Source organism: Molossus molossus, unplaced genomic scaffold (genome assembly GCF_014108415.1).
Source record: "Molossus molossus isolate mMolMol1 unplaced genomic scaffold, mMolMol1.p scaffold_m16_p_14, whole genome shotgun sequence".
In the NCBI taxonomy this organism is placed as follows: domain Eukaryota; kingdom Metazoa; phylum Chordata; class Mammalia; order Chiroptera; family Molossidae; genus Molossus; species Molossus molossus.
This window is the reverse complement of record NW_023425349.1, coordinates 50,183,891-50,198,226: the sequence shown is the minus strand read 5'-3', so window position 1 is coordinate 50,198,226 and position 14,336 is coordinate 50,183,891. Positions and strand designations below refer to the sequence as shown.

The 14,336-nt window shown below is 43.2% G+C and overlaps 1 protein-coding gene and 1 pseudogene across 1 annotated transcript in view; both read right to left on the bottom strand.

Moving 5' to 3' along the window:
- TRPM3 (transient receptor potential cation channel subfamily M member 3) overlaps positions 1 to 14,336 on the bottom strand; it is a 497,295-nt gene that overhangs the window by 334,573 nt on the left and 148,386 nt on the right. The gene's annotated exons all lie outside the window — the stretch shown is intronic.
- On the bottom strand, positions 482 to 1,630 carry LOC118629940 (annotated as a pseudogene).

The window sequence follows — 14,336 nt, the reverse complement described above, 5'->3', positions numbered from 1 at the left end:
CTCACCGGAGGACATTTTTCCATTCTTTGTTCAGATAGAGCAGGAGGGAGAGAGAGGAAGAGAAAGAGAGAGAAACATCGACGTGAAAGGGACACATCCAGTGGTCGCCACCCGCACAACCCAACCAGGGCCGGGGACAAACTGCAACCAAGGTACATGCCCTTAGAGGGAACTGAACCCGGGTCTCTCTGGACTGCAGGCCGACGCTTTAACCGCTGATCCAAACTGGCCAGGGCTAAGTGAACAATTTAATGTTTTACTTCTTACATTAACAATTTTTCTAAATTTTGAAGTTCCATATTTTTTTTTGGTAGAAGTGTTTTATTACAATGTTATTTTGGAAAGGTTTATTTCTCAAAATGTCCAAAGCATAAGGATGACCAACCTTAGCGGCGTCCTCTGCATCAGCTCTGTTTCTGCACATGCTTCCTGTGATTTGTCAAGAGGCCAGGGCCTCCTTCCGGTCACTTGCAATAGTTTCTCACACTGCATCATCATCTTGAAAATGTAGATTTTTAATAGCTTCTTTTGTCCCCCCCCCAACAGCGTGTTCTCCTCTTCCTAGCAGCTTCCTTATTTTCATCCTTGTTTTGATTTTCAAAGCAGAAAATGTCCTTAATTTGTTCCTCACTGACACTAGGATATTTTTTCAGGAGATTCAGGAAAACTCCACCTGGTGTTCTTCTCGGCTGCCATTCATTATAAAAGGCCACCGCATCGTTCAAATTGAGCAATTTCCATCAGAAGTTCAATTGCCTTTTGCTCCCAGTTAGATCATTACTTGGGCTATCAGATTTTTCTTTGAATCCTGCAACCTGAAAGAAATTGCATCAGCCACTTTCTCCTGAGAATGGTCCTCTGTGAGCGCATTCCGGCCTTTCTAGTTCCTTTCTAGTCTGTCCCCGAGTCTGTCTTTGACAGGTCATTTCCACTTGAGGTGACCTTGCCCATTTCCCTCTTCCTTTGAGCCCGTTTTTCTTGCCACCACATAGCTCTTCGCCTAATTCTTTTATGTTCATGAAACTCCCTCTTAAGTTTCTTAGCAAATAACTGTAGGTCTCGCATTGTCTGCTTTGGTCAATAGCGCCTCCTGTCTCCAGGATACCAAGGTCAGCGGCTGCCCAGTTCCTTTATCTTCATTCATCCCGATTCTGCTCCTGCAGCACCGCACCCAAGTGTTGTTCACCTTATTCCCTCCAGCAAGGCGGTTTCTGGCTGCTCTGGCCAAACTGAAAGGCTCTATTTGGGAAGGGCATTTAAATCATTTCTGCCATTGTGTTTGCAAAGAAAGCTGCCGTCATCGGAATGGAAAATACTCTCTCATCGAGTCCACACTTTGAACAGATGGATAATGTGATACCGGTGCACAGGCTGCGGCAGTGCCCTGCCAGGGCCTCTCTGCACCGTCCTCACCTACTGCTGTCGTACCACAGCGGCCTGTCACCGGGTGTGAGCTCATGTTGGAATCCGAGTCGGAAAGCTGCCTGTCTTCCATGTCACCTGCCTCCTGCCCATGTTCCCAAGGCGAGGAGCAGTGAGTCAGGATCGAAGTTTTATTTTTAATGCAAATGCTTTCAACAACACTCGTGTATACACGCAGTGACAAAGCCAACTTAGGAGCAGAACACATGATCTGTTCCGTTTAGACATAATAAGCACAGATGAAGCATCGACTACATGTCACCACCTGCCCAGGTGTTCTGACCGTTGGGGTGGAAAGTGCTCTGGGGTCAAAGGGCTGAATTCCAGCTCTGCCACTCAGTGGTAGTGGGACGATGATGTTTTGGGCTGACATCTTGCAAATTCTTAGTTTTCACAGCTGTGAAACTCACACTTAGTTTTGAAGAGTATGGCAAATGGAACAGGTATTTAAATTATTTAGCAGCGTGCCTGACTCACAGTTGGTCAATAAATACTCATTCCCCGCAGTTTTTCTGAATCTTGCAATGATTCAAGTAACTCTGCCCCAAGTCTTTAAAGCAGCTGGCCTGCTCACCTTTCCTCCAATTTCCCCAAACTTCATCTCATCTGTGGTGTTTAGATAAATATAATTAGTAAGAAGAGGCAGAACTTTTTACATTTAGGAAACAGACTTGAATAGAAAAGTCCCCTCCCCCACCCCAGTTCCTTAGCGCTCTTGCCAAGCATGTGCCTCTGTCCTGAATGTTATATAAAAAGATTGTGCTTTGTCTTTAGAACTCCCTTCCCCAGGGTTGTTCTCTGGGTGCACAGGGAAGAGGGTTTAAGAATGAGAAAATAAGACTGCACGCATGAGACACCTAAGTAGACATGGAGCCTCGTGACTTCCAGGCGAAGTACAGAAGTACATCAGGTGGCAGGAGACCACTGACTTGAGGTCACCTTCTTCTTGGGATCTCTCCCTGATTACCACTTGGCTACGACCTTACGCCAGTGACTCCAAGCATGGGAAACAGATTCAAAAATGCAGGCTGCTACTCTTCGTGGTCTGTTCGGTTTTCTGTGTGGGTGAGGGACTCTTTAAAGGTGGCAAACACAAGTACAAATTCACTGCAGGTCTCTCTCTTGAAATACAAATACTCTCATAGCAATTTTTATGTACAAGTGCCTTATTTTACTGTGTAGTCACTATTTGTTTATGCATGTTTCTCTCAATATAGTGTCTCTCTAATGCCCCATACCCTGAGTTTTCATACATGCTTATTATAATTTAATGCAATAATAGAACACTAATGATGATGATAATAATAAACACAGCCCTTGACTTGCCCTCTTTGGGAGCCCCACATTCCAAAGTCTGAGTACTCTTGATGGCTGAAGGGCAAGATGTTCTTGAATGAATGAAATGGGAAGTGTTACTTTTTAAAAGAAAAAAGAAAAAGAACCAAGTGAAAAAGAGGCATGTTCATTTGGCAGTCAAAGAATACATTCTCCTTAAAAGAAGCCCTCTGCCAAGTTTTTGGCTTCTGTTTGTTGTTTAAAAGGTAAACAGAATTAAGAAAGAAAATAACAAGTTTTTAAAAGCACAGCTGAATGTTTATGTTTTCCCTTGGAGACTTCTGGGCTTGTTTCTGAGGCTCTGCCTTTGCTATTGAACATGATATAGTTAAACACCACCAAAATAACTTCTGCACCATTTTGCTTTGGAAACAGGGAAATGTTATTTCATAACGTCCCTCCTTCAGACTGTGTTGTAATTTCTCAGAGTCTGAACGCCAACATTATAATTTTCTCTCCATTGCAGAAAACACATAATTTTGTTCTGAAAATGTCACGTTATCAAGTCTTAGTAGGCAGCTATCTGATCCATCTTGATTGCTTTACCCTAGATAAGCAACTCTATGGAGGACAGGGCCCTCAGTGAGTTGCTGAACCATTTGGACGTGCTCACTCCCCAACTACCTGAACTTGTTTTCTCAGAGAGGCAGCTCCAGCCTTTGCCTGTATATTAGTGAAAACTTGCCTAAAATCTCCTCTGGTCCGCTGCAAGTCAGCTAATCCATTTGATTCTTGGGTTTTGGTCTATTGTCTTTTTCCCCCTTAACTTTACACCCACATGGAGCCGTGGCTACAGCTAACTCCAGTAAAGTTGTGTCTGAATCAAAACTCACTGTGTGTGACAAGTTATTTCAAGTTACAGACGATGGGAAGAGCGCAAACGATAGAGTTGAGTTAATGAAGAGCATCTCAGCTCTGCTCTGAACACCACTCGGGCTTCTTGTTCATCAAATCACTTCTCCCTGCTGCTGCCCCTGATGTCCCTGCCATCCGTGGGAACAGTCTCTCCAGGAGGTCCGTGCAGCATGTTTAATTGCCCACCACAGAATACATTTAAAAAAATCTCCTTACGAACGGGAACACCTTTGGGACACCTGGAAGGTTGTTTGGAGAGGTAGTTTCCAGCTCTCTGAATAACCCATATTTTAAAGCACGATACTGATTCCTCGGACACTAAAAGACTTCCATGTTACCACTGCTCCAGCAGGGACACTGGGAGGCAGAAAACACACGGGTCCCTTCAGGTGGCCACTTTCCCCTGGCTAAGCAGATACCCACACAGGACAGGCTGAGGCTGTATTCACAAGTCAAACGTGGGTGGTCTCTCACTCTCACACACGACACACACAGAAACACAAACACAAACCCTCCCCCCATGGTCAGTGACAGATTCAACACTCTGTGCTGGTCCCGCTGTCCACACTTTCCAGACCATTGCTTTGCCTGTTACTCCGTGCTTTGCTGCTGTCCCTCAGACTGAAACGGTCAGTGGTTTCACGTCGTGTGGGATAAACTCCGGAGTCTACGCTCAAACACCTCCTCAAATGGTGCTGACTTGTAGTTGGCAGAATGCTGCCCCTCCCACCCCAGATGGCCAGTCCTAACTCCTCATAACATGTGGATATGTTCTCGAACCTGGGGAAAGGGGCCTTGCAGGTGTGATTAAGTTAGATTAGAGATGGAAAGATAACCTTTGATGATGCCAGTGGGCCCACTGTAATCAAAGGGCCCTTAAAGAGGAAGGCAGGAGGCCAGAGCCAGAGGAGACCTGATGAAAAGCAGCGATTGGAGGAATGTGCTCTGAAGATGAAGGAGGGGGCCACGGGCCAAGGGATGCAGGTGGCCCCCGGAAGCTGGAAAAGCCCAGGGAAGATGCTCCCTCCCCCCAGGCTGAGCCTCGAAAAGGAGCTCTGCCGACCCCTTGTCTCTCGCCCCTGAGACCCATTCCGGACTTCTGGCTGCAGAACGGTCAGGGAATCCACGTGTAGTTTCTTAAGCCGCTGTTTGTGAGAGTTCGTTGCAGCAGCCATAGGAAAGAAACACATTCGCCTCTAACCTACGTCTCCTCGTCTCTGAATTCTTGGTTAAAGCCACGTCCTCTCTGCCGGGGTGTTTCCGTCGACTCTGCAGACCCTGCTCGTCCTCCAGGAGCACCTTCCATCCCCTCTCTTTTCCGACCAAGCGACGACTGCTTTCTCTCGACAGCTCTAGTAATTATTTGGAGGCCACCTTACGTGTCCTCTACTCATGGGCACTGTTGTGACATTTCTACTGCTTTGAACTCATATTTAACTTTCTGTGATCACATTTGGTCCTCCTCCCCAACTACATTTTAAGTACTCTGGGGATGGGGCTTATGTCCCATTTTCTTATTTTATCTGCAGTCCCTAGCATGGTATGATGCATGAAAAAAGCACCGAGTATTTGTTAGTTTGGTTTTTGTAAACTGAAAAATACTAAATAATGCTTTAAGAGGATTTATTATATGCAACAATCCAAATAGCTCCTTTTACCAGTAACTTCATAGGATTAAACTTGGCGTGGGCTTTCAGAGATTTTAGATTCCTGAAGTGGTATCATAGAATGACTCTATAGGGCTGAGATTATTGGTCAGTAATGGAAAATAATGAAATAGGTAAAAATATTATTCAGATCAACAGAAAGAAATGGAAGTAGAACTAGAGAGGGCACCAAAGTCCCCCTAGGCTTCCCCCAGCCAACAGGACATGCCCTAGAGCAGGTGTAACAGTAGGAAATTTAGGCTTTAAATTTTAGGGCTTTTAATGAGGCATTTATGTGGCTTGCGTCCTCCAAGCTCTGTTGATTAATAGCTACTGAGGACATTTCCTAGTAAGTTTAGAGGGGAGAGTGTTAATAGACTTTCCTATGATTTTTTTTTTAAGCCAAAAACCTCTCAATGACAAGTTGAAATGTATAGGACGTTTACTGGAGACTTGCAGTAAACAAAAAAGGCAGGATCTGCTTGTGTCAGGGGCCTGCATATTAGCAGTTAAAAATCCATGTTCCGGTGTTCTGGAGATGAACAGCCAAGGTTGAAATCCTAACGCCATCTCTCTCTTTTTTTTTTTTTAATTTTTCTTTATTGATTTAGAGAGAGAAGATGGGAGAGGGAGGGAGAGATAGAAACATCGATGAGAGAGAACACTGATTGGCCATCTCCTGCATGCCCCCCACTGAGGATCTGGGCATGTGCCCTGGCTGGGAATCAAACTGGTGACCTCTTGGTGCGTGGGTCGACGCTCAACCACTGAGCCACACCAGCCAGGTGTAATGCCATCTCTTAGTAGTTGGGTAAACTTTCAAGTCTTTTTGGCCTCAGTACCTCATCTCTACAATGGGGATAATATGATACCTTGCTCCTTCAGCTGTAGTGACAAATAAATGAGATAATGTACGTGAAGTGATGAGTAGAGCACCTGCCATGTAATGCGTCCTCACAAAAGATTAGGTATAATTATTATCTCTGAAAACCTACTTGGGTCACCGCTGTAATCTTCTGGGGTACAACCAATTGAGCCTGCTTGGAAATGAATGGCGGAGGGACGGCTCGCTATTCCATAGGAGAAAACAGCATAGAGAAGAGAAGACTTAAATGCCAGGATTATGGGCCATTTTTAAACCATAAACCTCAAGGTAAAGTCAGGTCTATCACATGTCCCCAGATCCATTCCATTTGTTGCCAGCAGCATATCCATGCATGTACACACTGCTTGTGAACACTGAACTAGGTAGAATAAAGCACTTGCCTTTTCTGGCAACCAGCTGGGCCTCGTGCACCTTACTTTCTGCACACCTCCTGCATCACTATCACAGCCACAGTGTAAGGTGGGCACCGCTTCCCCCACCTCACAGGCAGAGATTATAATGTGCCTCAGTGAAAAAAGACCAACAATACATATGATTCGATTCCATACGTATAAAGAGGACACAACTCTAAATTGTAGTGTTAGAAGTCAATAGAGTGGTTACTCTTGGTTACTCTGGAGGGGAAGTAATTGGAGGGGATTCTGGCAGGCTGGCAGTGGTCCATGTCTTGATTTGGGTGCTGGTTATGCAGATTTCTTTTGGTGATAATTCATTGGGCTACACATTGATATTTTGAGCTTTTATTTATTTATTTATTTTTGGTGTTTCAACTAAAATGCTTACAGAAATGAGGCTCTGAAAGGGTAAATGAATTTCCAAGTTCACATGAAAAAATGTGTAGAAGAGTATAAATTCAGACTTTGTTTCTCAGACTGGGTTCCAACATCTACAGTCTTCCCCAAACTCTGCTGCCTTTAGAAAGAGTGAATAAAAATCTTCTGCATCACCCTGGTTGGTTTGGCTCAGCGGTTAGAGTGCTGGCCCACGGACTAATGAGTCTCGGGTTCAGTTCTGGTCAAGGGCACATACCTCGGTTGCAATTTATTCCCGGCCCTGGTCAGGGTCGTGTGGGAGGCAACCAGTTGATGTGTCTCTCTGATGTCAATGTTCCTCTCTCTCTTTCTCTCTGTCCTCCTTCCCACTCTATCTGAAGATGAGTAGAAAAATATCCTCAGGTGAGAATAAAAAAAAAAATTCTGCATCAACAATTGTTTATGCTTTGGTCTAGAAAAAAATGTTTTAATGCAAGATTCTTTTGTTGCTGTTTTTTAGCTAATAAAATTATGACATTTAAGATTCTGTTACTGCCACATTTTTTTCTTTTCAAAATGTGTTTTCCCTGGTAGTGTCTTCTTTGGGTGAAGAGGTTTAGCTGAGTTTTAAATATCATAGTGCTTTAATGGCAAACCAATGAACACATCATTTTAATGCAGCGATTTCTCAAAGAAAGGTGAAATCTCTGCTCACCTAGGGTTGCCACTCTAAAGTAGCATATCCTTCCTGAGTATTTTCCATCATTATTTTTATTCTTATTATTTCTCTTAATTATGATTTTATATATATTTTTCGTGTGTGTAGTCTGTCTCTTCTACTAGACTATAAATCCTAATAGGGCAGAGTGTATACCAGGTACCTGGAACAGAGAATAGGCTCAAAGAAGTTTGAGTGAATGAATGCTTAAATTAATGAATGAGTTAACAAAGAGGAAATAGAATAACAAGAGTTTAAAAACTATGAGGTATTTTGGTAAATGACAGAGGTGCGTTACTAATCCATGCAACAATCTCAACTTCCTTACTGTTTTTTCCTGTGGTTCCTCAGTCTGTTCCAGTTACCCACATGCCTAGTCTGGATAGCAAGCACTTACTGAGCACTTAGTAAACTGCAGGCCCTGTGTATGGGGCAGAGATAATGTTCTGGTTAAAGAGTTCACTTGCAAGAGGATCACTGAGCATATTTATGACATTTTAAATTGAGTAAACATTGTACTATAATTTACTTCAATAATGGGCTCCCAGTAATAACTAGTGTGCTAAGTTTCAACTACAAATGTTACATTTTATCCTTTTTTTTTTTTTTTTTGAAAAGCGATTTTGAATAGAAACGGATTTCAATATAGATGTAAAGTGTTGAAAGCTAAAAACTATCAAGACTCACAGGGAGAAGAGTCTTTTTTTTTTTGGTAGTTGAATTAAAACAAAAAGGTATATAAGAAATTTTAATGTAAGCCCATGTCCCAGTTTAGAAGACTCAAACGTCGTATGTGTTTTGGATAAATAAGTTTCGTAATTGTGAATTTAGGATTGAAGCACAAAAGAAAAAAGAAGAAGAAAAATAAAGAAAAAATAAATAAAGCAGTTTCTCCTGAAAATTCAATGAGAAAATGCTGCCTTTTCTTTTAAAACTGGTTTTCTCACAAATTTTACTCTAACGCCCATTCAACTCCATTAAATGTAGGACATTTTAATTCTGCATAATTCCTGTTTCTTAGAGACGACTCCAAAAGCCCCAGTTCCTTGGGGACAGTCAGTACAAGACAGGTCAGAGAACAGAGGGATCCCTGTGGGCCAGAGGGGAAGAGGCTGGGGAGCTCTTGTGAGAAACCTTGACCTGGATTTGAGTAGGTTGAATTTGGAAGGTAAGACGTAACTCTGAAAATGCTTTTTATTGCAAAAATATATACAAATAGGCAAAGCCCTTGGGTAGAATGAGAATTCAAGTTAGATACATTTTTTGACCCAAAGAAAGCCTGTGTTTACTTCGTGAACTTACATTATGATTGTACAAATGTGAGGGACCACACCACTTTATGAGCATATACGAAGGACTTTCATGTGGATTAGCATTTCTCAAAATGCAATCTATGGGAAGCTTCAGATAAATTCTAAATAAAGAGGTTCCATGGTCAAAATATTTGGAAAACTCCCTAATTAAACAAGGTCCAACCATTTCTTTTTAGCCTCAAATACTTTTTAGCATCATTATGATACAAATATGCATTGAGAATCTCTAAGAGAGGAATATATTCAGTGTTTTTCAAATTTTTTAGCATAAAACTTCTCTTGGGATATGTCAAAGTTTCTACAAAGTACTGTGAAAAACACTGATTCACATTTTGTCATGTGAACTCCACAGAAACCAAGCTGGTGTTACATATATGAATCCTCTATCTATCTATCATCTATCTATCTATCTATCTATCTATCTATCTATCTATCTATTATCTATCTATCTATCTATCTATCTATCATCTATCTATCATTTTATATTATATATAATGATATAATTTATATAATGATATAACATATATATATAATTTCTTGGAATAATGCTTGATACATAATTAATGGTAACTATTACCACTACTGTTATTGCTATTCCAAGGTCATGTAGCTAGCATATGCTAAAACTCAGATTTGAAACTAGGTCTGAGGATCTGTATCTATGACAAAAATGGCAAAACCAGGGTATCAAAGACATATTCTGAGCAATAGAACATGAGCTTTAGCAACAGACAGAGATCTATCATAAACCTGTTGTGAATATTAGAGCTAATGTATGCAAAATCTTTCTATCATGTGACTCTTACAAAATGGGAATTTTCACTAATGAAAATAAATGATAATCATCAGGGTCATCTTGAGGAGGAGGTTGGGTAAAACACAGTATCCTAAATACAAATCTTGCTTATTTTCTTCTTTGTCAAAGCTGCATCAGAATCCCTTTAGGTAAAAGGCAAACAAAGATTAATGCCTTTAAGTCCCAGTTAGGTCTATAAAGGCTGCCAGTCTCTCCTTCTAGATCCCTGTGCTCATTTATTATCATTTAAGGTGTTCCAAACAGAGTTAGTACAGCTAATGGGCCTTTGGGGGCAGAGTTGGAGGGGTGTAGCAATTCCCTAATATTGCTTTGATCTATTCTCTTCTTCCCTGCTACTCTCCTCTCTGAAGTGATTCTGAGCTCACATTATTGTCCTAAACATCATTTGGCCATCATCTTATGTTGTAACTATATCCACTGCAGTAAGCTATATAAGAGCTCAAATGAAAGCTCAAATAAGGCTAAAGTGAATGCTTCTAAGCAGCAGGGCTGATCTGTAAGGCAAACCACCTGCAAATGGTGTATCAGCTAAAGATTGGCGTTTGGGAAGCATCTCATCTTCATCCTCATCACTTCTAGACTTGCTGAGCTGACTCAGCAAAAGGGAACGTCTGAAGAATGGCTTATCTCCTATAGATCTGGTATTTCAAAGATATAGGTCTATAATATGACATTCAGAATTAAAAAGAAAAAAAGAAAAAGAGAGATTTTTAAAAAACTTATTTGGCAACAAAAGCAGATGTAAACTGATATAAAACTATTTAGAGTATTCATGCCCCTTAGTGTTATATAAATTTGATTCTGTGTTTGATTATGGGCTGCTGCCTCAGACCCTACCATATCTGGATTATCTACAGTGTTACTTTCCTGAAATCTGACAAATACTTCATTGCAAAACATATCTGGCTCCAAAGAATTATGAATTTTTGTAATCAAAACACCATAGCTTTGTTTATTTAAAAGTAGGTTTCTTTCTCCCTTCTACTAACCTCTTCACAACCCCACCCCCATCACACTGAGCATCTGACCTATAAGGCCCTTTCTGCTACCTTAACCACAAGCAGCACAGTGAGATTGTTGATGATCATCATCACAGGTGTTTTTGCCTTCCCCTTTGTGCCTTTCTTTAATTCACTTGGTGATTCTTATTTTATACTGTTCGGGTATCTGGGCTCTCTACTCAATCCTAGGACCATTCTTCAATACCCCATTGAAACGTCTCTAAATAATGGTGTGAAAAATGACACCAGAATTCCTTTAGGGAGGGACTATCTTTTTTGGGAAAAATACACCCTTTGGGGAAGAAAGTGAGAAACCATGAGGACCTCAAGTGAGGAAATGAGAAAATTAAGCTGTGCTGCATGAGCAAATGAGAGAAAACTGCATTTTATTGCTCCGAGGGCCTGGGGAGAAGAGCAGGGAAGAGAGAGAGAGACCTAGTAGAGGACAAAAAAAACCCAAAAAAACAAAAAAAACATTGAGAAACTGAAGAGTGTGTGTGTGTGTGTGTGTGTGTGTGTGTGTGTGTGTGTGTCGGGGGAGGGGGCATTAACAGTAAAATGTTCCTTGACCAAAAGATCTTTGAAGGTTCGGGTTGCCTGAAATGTGATTTTAAGTTGTTTGTCTGATACGTGATGTGAGTACTAACATTTCTGTGAAGTCTACTATCTTATGGATGTTTTATGAAAGAAGCATTTGGGTGTGTGTTTGTGTAGAAATGAAGGAAGAACATGGTTTTCCTGTATGTCCACATGAGAACAGCATCACTCTGTGGGAGGAGCCCAAAGGCAGAGGGAGCATAAAAGCATCACTACCACAGCATATATAAAAATCAACTCAGAATGGATCCAAGGCCTCAACATAAGAGCTAACACTATAAAACCCTCAGAAGAGAACACAGAAGACATTCTTTATGACTTTGGTTAAGCAACAGTCCCCTACATATGATAATTAATGCATAGATAACAAAAGAAAAGCTAGATAAACTGTACTTCAAATGAAAAACTTTTGTGCACCAAACACCACCACCAAGACAATGAACAGACACCCACAGAATTAGAAAAATTATTTGCAAATCATATATCTGACAAGGAACTTGTATTCGTAATATATAAAGAGCACATAACTCAATAATAAAAAGACAACCAGTTTAAAATATAATAAAAAAGTATTTGAATAGACAATTCTCCAAAGAAGATATATAAGTAGCTAATAAATGCATGAAAAGATGCTCAATATCATCAGTCATTAGAGAAATACAAATCAAAACCACAGAAGATACCACTTCATGGTTATAATGAAAAAGGCAGACAACACAACTGATGGCAAACATGAGGCTACATTGGAATCCTCACACATTGCTGGTGGGGATTGAATATAGTGCAGCTGCTTTGGACGCAGTTCCTAGGCACACGCCCCAGAGAACTGAAAATGTATATTCACATAAAGACTGACATGGATGCTCATTACCAGTACTATTTATTATAAAAAGTTGAAATAGAAGATCTGGGTGAAGATGGCAGCAGGCAGGACCAGAGGGAGGGTGAGTGTGTGAGAGAGTGAGCTAGTGTGTGAGAGTGTGAGTGGACGTGAAGGTGGACGACCAAACCCAAGCAGTGCAGAGCCGCGGAGCAGAAAGTTCCTGTGCTGTGGACGGAACAGCCGGCTACCACAGTAAGCGGCCCTTCAGGGCACTTCTCCCTGCTCTGTGGGGAGGGCCCACAATTTTGGAAGATCCCAGGTCTTCCCTGGGAGGAGGCAGTGGGTGCGGCCAGGGCCCAGCAACCTGAGCCCACCAGTGCACCTGGCACCATCGGACCAGTGGACACTCTGTGTCAACACAGACCAGTGCACAGTAGTGGAGCTCCCAAGGTGCTGGTCGCGGAAGCCAAGGACAACCGGGAGTCCAGCACCATCCCCCATAGTAGCAGCCCGATCAGAGTCCAGATATACCCCCAGCAACAGAGGCTGGGGAGCAGACATCCATCCCCAGGCAACAGAAGCACAGACCAGCAGCTAAGACCCACCCCAAAAACTACAGCAAAAGCTGAGCAGGAGTTGAACCCCATGGGGCAGCAGCACTCCCCAGCCGCCAGCGGTGGGACTTGGGGCTCCACAGAGGCCCATGTGGTCCAGTAGCTCACAAGAGCAGTGGGAAGCCAGAGCCTGAGAGACTGGTACAATCCAGCTGCCCACCCGCAGGAACTGCAGGGTGCGGGGGCACCAGAGAGGCCTATGCAACCCAGCAGGAACTGTGTGATTTAGTTACCCATGGGACCTGTGGGGTACTGAAGCACCAGAGAGGCCTGTGTGACCCAGCAGGGACTGTGCAATCTAGTTACCCTCAGGAACTACAGGGTGCTGAAACACCAGAGAGACCTGTGCAACCCAGCAGGGACTGTGTGATCTAGTTACCCACGGGACCTGCGGGGCGCTGAAGCACCAGAGAAGACTGTGCAACCCAGCAATCAAGTTACCCACGGGGCCTGTGGGGTGTTGAAGCACCAGAGAGGCCTGTGCAACACAGCAGGGACTGTGCCCTCCAGTTACCCAGGGGACCTGCAGGGTGCTGAAGCACCAGAGAGGCCTGCGCAACCCAGCAGCCCATAACATAGGCATAGAGCCAGGTCCCCAAAGGGACTGTGCGGTCCAGTTACCCACAGGACCTGCAGGGTGTGGGGGGCACCAGAAAGTCCTATACGACCCAGCTGTGCACAAGATAGGCTTGGAGGATGTGAAAATGGAGGCGGAGTGAATAGAAGCCACACAGAGGATCTCCCAGGACCAAACAGGAATTACAACTAAAATAAAGAGAAATCCTTGGAAAAAAGCAACAGAAAAGAAGCAGGTCAGGACCAAATAACCAGGGACACTGGGAGGATCTGTGGAGGTGTGAGAGGGTGGCAGGCTGGGAGCCCATGGACAACAGCAGTCTTAGCTGTGAGCAGTGCCCTTGGGGATTAAGATCATGCCTGCTCCACAGCTCAGAGAGCCAGAACAGAGAGCTAAATAGCCACAGCCACTCACCTGGGGGCTATGGCAGAGGGAGGGCAGACTGGGCTGGAACTCTGTGGGACACCCGGGATTTGGAGGGCACTCAGAGTTTTTGCTGAGTTGCAGCCACAAAGGACAGTGGCCAGAGTGCTCCTTCCCAGAGCTATGGGGAAAAGCAGCAGCCTCCCCATCCCCCACCCCTGGAGATTCAGCCTTCCCAGGTGAAGTGAAGAAATGTAAATTGAGGCTCATTAATAACCAGCATCTATCTCACCCTCTGGAAATCCTCTTATGCAGAACACCAGGGCTACATTCCAAGGCACCTAGTCACTGAGACTACTAGCCACCAGGAAAAAGCTAGAGGATAACTGAACCTTTCCTGGGCTTGCAAATCTACCCAGGAAAGTAAGACTTGACAGTGGTGTTTAACGTGGGCCCACTCTAGTTCATCCAAACCCAGTAGAGGGAGCCACAAACAGCAGAACACCAACACCCACAGGGAAAATTTGGCAGGCCAAAACCCACTAAGATAGCCAAAATGGTGAAACAAAGAAAATAATCCCAAATGAAAGAACAAGAGAACACTATCAAAGATGAGA